This window comes from Mirounga angustirostris, unplaced genomic scaffold (genome assembly GCF_029215605.1).
Source record: "Mirounga angustirostris isolate CCGP_5_RB_7025 unplaced genomic scaffold, mMirAng1.0.hap1 SCAF_391, whole genome shotgun sequence".
NCBI classification, from domain to species: domain Eukaryota; kingdom Metazoa; phylum Chordata; class Mammalia; order Carnivora; family Phocidae; genus Mirounga; species Mirounga angustirostris.
Genome location: NW_026992099.1, coordinates 20,001 through 27,500, shown reverse-complemented (window position 1 = coordinate 27,500; position 7,500 = coordinate 20,001).

Genomic DNA, 7,500 nt, shown 5'->3' with positions numbered 1-7,500 from the left:
CCAAATTTCCTGAAGTTCCTGCATCTGCCAGGAGGTGGTACTCTTCACTCACCTGGTAAGGTTGAGGGGACCTCTCTAAGCAAGGTTATCAGGCCAACATTTCTAAGGGGCTTTACTGGCTCCATAAAGTCAATCTGACTTTCTTAAAGCAGTCTCACCATATCTGAGTCTACGCATGTGTCTCTTCGAGATGACAGTCCAGGGGCACCTGGCTGGCTCAGTCGGTAGAGAGCACGACTCTTGATCTCAGGGTTGTGAGTTCGAGCCCCACGTTCAGTGTAGAGATTATTTAAAAAATAAAATCTCGGAGGAGCGCCTGGGTGGCTCAGTCGTCAAGCGTCTGTCGGCCTTCGGCTCAGGTCATGATCCCAGGGTCTTGGGATCGAGCCCCACATCGGGCTCTCTGCTTGGCCGGGAGCCTGCTTCTCCCTCTCCCGCTCCCCCTGCTTGTGTTCCCTCTCTCGCTGTGTCTCTCTCTGTCAAATAAATAAATACAATCTTAAGAAAGAAAAAAAGAGTACACTAACAATCCAAGAAAACCTTGTCATTTTAACATAGAAAACCCAAATCTCAATCTTATACCAGTGTGCTTTTCTTCTTCTTTTTTTTATTCTTATGTTAATCCCCTACATTACATCATTAGTTTTAGATGTGGTGTTCCATGATTCATTGTTTGTGCACAACACCCAGTGCTCCATGCAGAATGGGCCCTCCTCAATACCCACCACCAGGCTAACCCATCCTCCCACCCCCCTCCCCTCTAGAACCCTCAGTTTGTTGTTCAGAGTCCATCGTCTCTCATGGTTCGTCCGCCCCTCCGATTTCCCCCGCTTCATTCGTCCCCTCCCGCTACCTTCTTCTATTTTTTTTTTCTTCTTCACATAGATTGCGTTATTTGTTTCAGAGGTACAGATCTGAGATTCAACAGTCTTGCACAATTCACAGCGCTTGCCAGAGCACCTACCCTCCCCAGTGTCTATCAGCCAGTCACCCCATCCCTCCCACCCCACCCCCCACTCCAGCAACCCTCAGCTTGTTTCCTGCGATTAAGAATTCCTCCTATCCGTGAGATCATAGGATACATGTCTTTCTCTGTTTGACTTATTTCGCTCAACATAATACCCTCCAGTTCCACCAGTGTGCTTTTCAAACTGCCTTCTCCCAAGCTCAGTCAGTCCTGACCATGCATAAAATTCCTTTTCAAAAATTCTCCTTCACAAACCCCTTCCACAATTTCCTTTTTCATTCAGACTCGGTCTTAAAGTTTTCTTTCTTTAAGTACCCAGTCCCGTTTCAGTACACCATTACTTCCTTTTCCCTCAACAAAAAAAATGTTTTCTCATTTCTTGTACCTCTTTTACACGTCTCCTACCTTCCCACACACGGAGTTGTTTTTGTTATCATTTTGTAGCAGTCCCAATTCCATGTGGCAGAATTTTAATTCTTAGAAATCTCAGTCTCTGGTGAAACGTTAGTAGTAACCAATGGCGCACTCTCTATTACACCAGAATTCTTTAGATTGGCAAATGTATGAATATATTTCATAAATTTTATTTATTTGACAGAGAGAGACACAGCGAGAGAGGGAACACAAGCAGGGGAAGGGACAGAGGGAAAAGAAGGTTCCCCAATGAACAGGGAGCCCAATGCGGGGCTCGATCCCAGGACCCTGGGATCATGACCTGAGCCGAAGGCAGACGCTGAACGACTGAGCCACCCAGGCACCCAAACGTGGTTGGTTGGTTGGTTGGTTTTTATAAAGGTGATGGAGAGGTATATTTTGATAACCACAAATACAGGCTCACTGTTGTGACGGGAGCGTGGCACATTCCACTGCCCACCCAACGGCTTGTAACGCAGGGAGAACCGAATCCAAGTGCTTTTATGACAAAGAAAAGAAAGAAAAGGAAAGAAAGAAAGAAAGAAAGAAAGAAAGAAAGAAAGAAAGAAAAGAGAAAGAAAGAAAGAAAGAAAGAAAGAAAGAAAGAAAGAAAGAAAGAAAGAAAGAAAGAAAGAAACGCAAAGTTGATTATTTGTATTATGTGTGACATTGATAGCTCCAAAACCACGTCTTTTTAAAATAAACCAACAACCTTGAATTGGCTTTAACGCCAAAGAAGTTGCACCTGCGTCCACTAAAAAGTCAATCGATTGTTTTCCCCCATCAGACTCCTTGGGGAAAGTCTGAAGCGGGCGGTCTAAGATCAGCGGAGCCCTCGGGCCCCTTCCTGCTAGTTTGGGAGGTGCTCCAATTTAAACCTCATAAGGAGGTGGCCCAAGGGCTTGGGCCCAAGGGCAAGGGCTTTTGCTCCTTGATAAGGGGGTGGGGAGGAGGAGGAGGAGGAGGAGGAGAAAGGGGAGCCCATGGCACCCGGGGGGGGGGGGGCGGGGGGGCGGGGGTAGGGAAGGGCGGCTGAGACGGCGGCAGGGGAGTAGAGCACTCCAGGCACACACACCAGTGGTGCAGAAACGGGGCAGGGGAGGCGGCAAGGGAGCCATTGGTAAGGCCCAGGGCACATATACATTTACAGTTTTGGACGAACCTTTTCTTTTTTTTCTTCTCCGCCTCCGCCTCCGCCTCCGCCTCCGCCTCCGCCTCCGCCTCCGCCTCCGCCTCCGCCTCCGCCTCCGCCTCCGCCTCCGCCTCCGCCTCCGCCTCCGCCTCCGCCTCCGCCCCTTTCTTCATCTCCTTCTGCTTAATAGGCTTTGTCTGTGGTGGCTTTTCAGCCCTCCGGAAGCCAGTGGGTTGGGCATCGGTTCTGGTGCCTGTACTTGGGGAGGAGGAGGAGTGGATTTCAGATTTCTAGCATCGGCCTGTCTTCCTCCTCTTCTTCATTATTTTGACTGTTGGGAAGTGGGGGTAAGGTCAGGTGTGTTAAATTTTTGTCTATCTCTGGGCCGTCCCTTGGGTCCCTTACCTTGAGGCATCTTTATTGTGGAGTGACATAAGAGTCTGAATGTAGGGAATTTCATCCCAGATCATGTGAGCTTGAAAAACTGGGTTTATTCTTATCTGAGTTTTACCATGCCCGATTTTTACGAGCACCTGCCTCTAAACTCTTTAAGTAGGGGCACCTGTGTGGCTCAGGCAGTTAAGTGTCTGCCTTGCGTTCACATCATGATCCTGGGGTCCTGGGATGGAGCCCCACATCCGGCTCCCTGCTCCGCGGGGAGTCTGCTTCTCCCTCTCCCAATGCCCCCCCACCCCCAGCTCGTGTGCTCTCTCACTCGCTTTCTTTCAAAGACATAAATAGAATCTTTAATAAAAATAAAACTCGGGGCACCTGGATGGCTCAGTGGTTAAGCGTCTGCCTTTAGCTCAGGTCATGATCCGAGGGTCCTGGGATCAAGCCCCTGCATCGGGCTCCCTGCTCGGCGGGAAGCCTGCTTCTCCCTCTCCCACTCCGCCTGCTTGTGTTCCCTCTCTCGCTGTGTCTCTCTCTGTCAAATAAATAAATAAAATCTTTAAAGAATAAAATAAATAAAATAAAATAAAATAAAATAAAAATAGAACTCATTAAATAGAGCTCCTTTACAAATGGATGTTAGCAATAGCACCCGGAGGTGGAGGAAATACCTCACATGTATAACACATACGGACACATAGACACAAACAAGATGCAAACAAATTTTAGCCTTTGTTTCAGTCTTATTTGTGGAGAGGACATGAATGGAGAGGACACGAAAGACCCAATGTTCAAATCTCCCTCTTTTAGTAAAACAAATGCAACTGCGAAGCAGCATTACCGTGTACAGATCCCACCCGTCAGTTGTTTTCCATTCCCAATGGAAACAGGGTCGGTTTTATGCAAAGATAGCAAAAGCTGCAGCAACCAACCAACCAACCAACCAACCAACCAACCAACCAAATGAAGACCAGAGCATCTCCCTGAGTGTTGGTTCCTCCCCAAAAGTCGGGGCTTCACTGAGGGAACCAAAGAGCTTCCTAGTTTCTGATCACCCAGTCTCCTAGCAGGCTTTCTCTAATTGTGTACACAATTCAGACATGTCAAAAGAACCCCGCTTGGGCCATCTGAGACTCATGTTATCGTGAAATGTTTCCCATGCAAGTAAGCACTTGCAAGTATAGGCTCCCTATGCATTGTACATGTAGCGTGCAGGTGTTTCTTGTGAGGGTGGGCCGTTGTTTCCTCAACATTTGGTGCAGGGTTCTACAGAGTTTTGGTTTGTTTCGTTGGTTTGGTTTTCTGCACACGTGTGTGTGTGGGGGGGGTGTGGTGTGGTGTGTTGTGTGGTGTGTATCTGTGTGCACGGTATCTATCGCTGCTGCGCAGCTAGCTGATCCTCAGGGTGCATCATCCTAACACCGCAATGGCTCGAAACAGCATTTCTTTATCGATAACTTCCTGGTGCTTGCCCTGGGTGGCCCCTTGGGTTCTGCGGGTTTACGCCGGGCTCACTCAAGCAGTGGCTTTCGGCCAGAGGGTCAACTTTCACACGTCTGGCAGTCGGTGCCGCCGAGCACCGGGCTGCCTCTGTTGTCAATGCCTCTCATGCTCCAGTCAGCTAGACTGGCTTTCTTACGTGGAGGTCTCAGGACGGCATGCCAAGAAGGTCGAGAACGCCGGCAGACCACCTCTTCAGGTGTAGGCTGTGAAACCAGCCAAGTGTCACTTCTGCTCTATTCTTTGGGTCAAGACAAGTCCCAAGACCCGGTCCAAAATCAAGGGACAGAGCAATCAAGCCTACCTCTGGATAGCAGGAGCATCGAAGTCATAGGACGTGAGGGTGCACACGTGCCGGGACGTGAGGGACACACGGTTGTCGGTCTGCCACAAGGGATTCCTAAACCCTATGCCGCGATGCACATTTTTGCAAAAGTAAGCTTTACGTTTTAGCATCTAAAACATGATTTCCTTTGAATCAACCCCTAGAATTGGATTCACCAGGAAGAAGGGGAAGATGCGTTTTCCAGCCTCTTGATACAGAAGCTCTTGATTTCCAGAGGGCACTTGGAGGACCCTTCACCAGTCTCTGCTTTGTAAGGCGGGGGGAATTTTTTTTTTTTAAGATTTTATTTATTTATTTATTTGTTTGTTTGTTTGTTTGTTTATTTATTTGAGACAGAGAGAGAGAGAGAGAGAGAGAGAGAGAGAGAATGAATGAGAGAGAGCACATGAGAGGGGGGAGGGTCAGAGGGAGAAGCAGACTCCCTGCTGAGCAGGGAGCCCGATGCGGGACTCGATCCAGGGACTCCAGGATCATGACCGGAGCCGAAGGCAGCCGCTTAACCAACTGAGCCACCCAGGCGCCCAAGGCGGGGGAAATTTAATTGGCCAACCCCCCATGAAAAAGCGACCGATCACGTTCCGACGTCCGAATTAAAGGCAGGCTTCCTTTTTAAAGGCATCCATAGAGCAGCCAGCTCCGTGGCAAGGAGCCGGACTTCTGTGTGTCTGATGAGGAATCCCATTCTCGGCATAAAGGCAATCTCGGGGAGCAGTCGGAGGCAGACCAGATCTCAGATCCACCAAACCCAAGAAATCCCTTGTGATCTGAATGGCTGAATTTGTTGAGGTTTCCCTCCCGATGGCTAAGAAGATGCCTTCCTATCACAGATGACAAAACACAAACCAACAAAACCCCGATAGCTGGGCAGGGTCTTCAAGAAAGGGCCCCTTTTTCATGGAAGCCAACTCTTCCATCTCGCGCCACCCGCCATCATGGAGAGGAAGTCTCTCGGGATGAACGAATGCCTTTGCAATCTACGTTAACCGACTCTCTTTTCCGATAGGCTGACACTCTTTCCCCTCGTGGACACGTCCCGAGATCGGCAGGCTTCGGTGCATCGGTCTTCTGTGCACCAAAAGCCGTGCGAAGGCCCCTGTCGTCGAAATGTATTCGGCATGGACGCTAGTGAAGAATTTTAAACCAGTCTAGCCCGGTTCAGTCCTTCAGTCCTTTTTTTTCTCATTTCTTACATGACCGCTGTGTCCTAAAAGGATACAACTGAGGAAACTCCAGATGGAACAGAGGCAAAGGGAAGGGGGGCAGAGCTTCCGTGTTCCGTGACCCCTCTCCAGGAACGCCTCTGTCCCCACCATTTCAGGCGTTCAAGCAACCTGGAAGCTCCCCGAATTAGGTTAGTTCTTCTTCGAAGGGGCGGGGGTCGGGGTGGGGAAGGTTGGGGAGCGCCGAGGTTTGGAAACATTGCAGGGCAATCAAGGCTATTGCCAAATCTCGAGTCCGTGCAGAGGTACGTAAGGTACACGTAAGGCCGGGATGGGGGGCGTGGCGTGGCGTGGCGGGGCGGGGCGGGGCTTGGCGGGGCGGGGGTGGGTGGGTGCGCGCGCCTGGCGGGGAGGGTTGCGGTGTGTGTCCATGTGCGTTCAGCAGGTGTAGGGGAGGAAGAATGTTCCCTCTAACTTCCCTTTCTACTCCCTGTTGGGGGAGAACAGTGAAGAGAGCCCGGGTGAGGGCGAGGGCGACGGTGACGGCGAGGGCGACGGTGACGGCGGGTGGGGGCGAGGCGCGGACAGGAAGGGGGGAGGGGTAGTAGAGGTGTTTATTTCTTTTGGCGGTGATGGAAATGTTCTGGAAATTGCAGTGAAGGTTGTGCAGCTTTGTGAGCCACCTTAAAAAAAAAGAAAAAAAGGCCACCCAATGGCCCACTTTTAAGAGTATGCGAAATATGGCATGCGAATTGTATCTCCACTTCGAAAATCTGTGACGAAACAATGTGATGGACATAGGGAAGGAGGGAGGGACGGACGGGACCCTCACCCTCACCCTCACCCTCACCCTCACCCTCACCCTCACCCTCACCCTGGCTCTCTTCACCGTTCGATCCATGGATCGATCGATCCATCGATCCATCGATCCATCGATCCATCCATCCATCTATACATGCCATGCATGCAGTCTGTCGGTTCATGTAGACATCAAAGGGGGGGGAGGGGAAGGGGGCCACGAGGGGAGGGGAAGGGAGGAGGGGAAGGGAGGAGGGGAAGGGGGCCAAGGGGGGAGGGGAAGGGAGAAGGGGGAAGGGGGAAGGGGGAAGGGGGAAGGGGGAAGGGGGAGGGGAAGGGGGCCAAGGGGGGAGGGGAAGGGAGAAGGGGGAAGGGGGAGGGGAAGGGGGCCAAGGGGGGAGGGGAAGGGAGGAGGGGAAGGGGGGAGGGGAAGGGAGGAGGGGAAGGGGGGAGGGGAAGGGAGGAGGGGAAGGGAGGAGGGGAAGGGGGAAGGGGGGAGGGGAAGGGGGAAGGGGGAAGGGGGAAGGGGGCCAAGGGGGGAGGGGAAGGGGGGAGGGGGGGAAGGGGAAGGGGGAGGGGGGAGGGGGAGGGGGAGGGGGGGAGGGGGAGGAGGGCGTGCATGATACTGGGCATGGTTTTTATTCTGAGTGCTTTTATTTGTTCCCCAAACTAATCACCTCTGTGGAGATAAAAGATCACCCACATGAGAGCGGGAATCATTTCTTGAGGGCAAGAGAGTCTGCGGTCGGCCACCACCGCCTGGGTCTGGCAGAGACGCCAAGCAAACGCA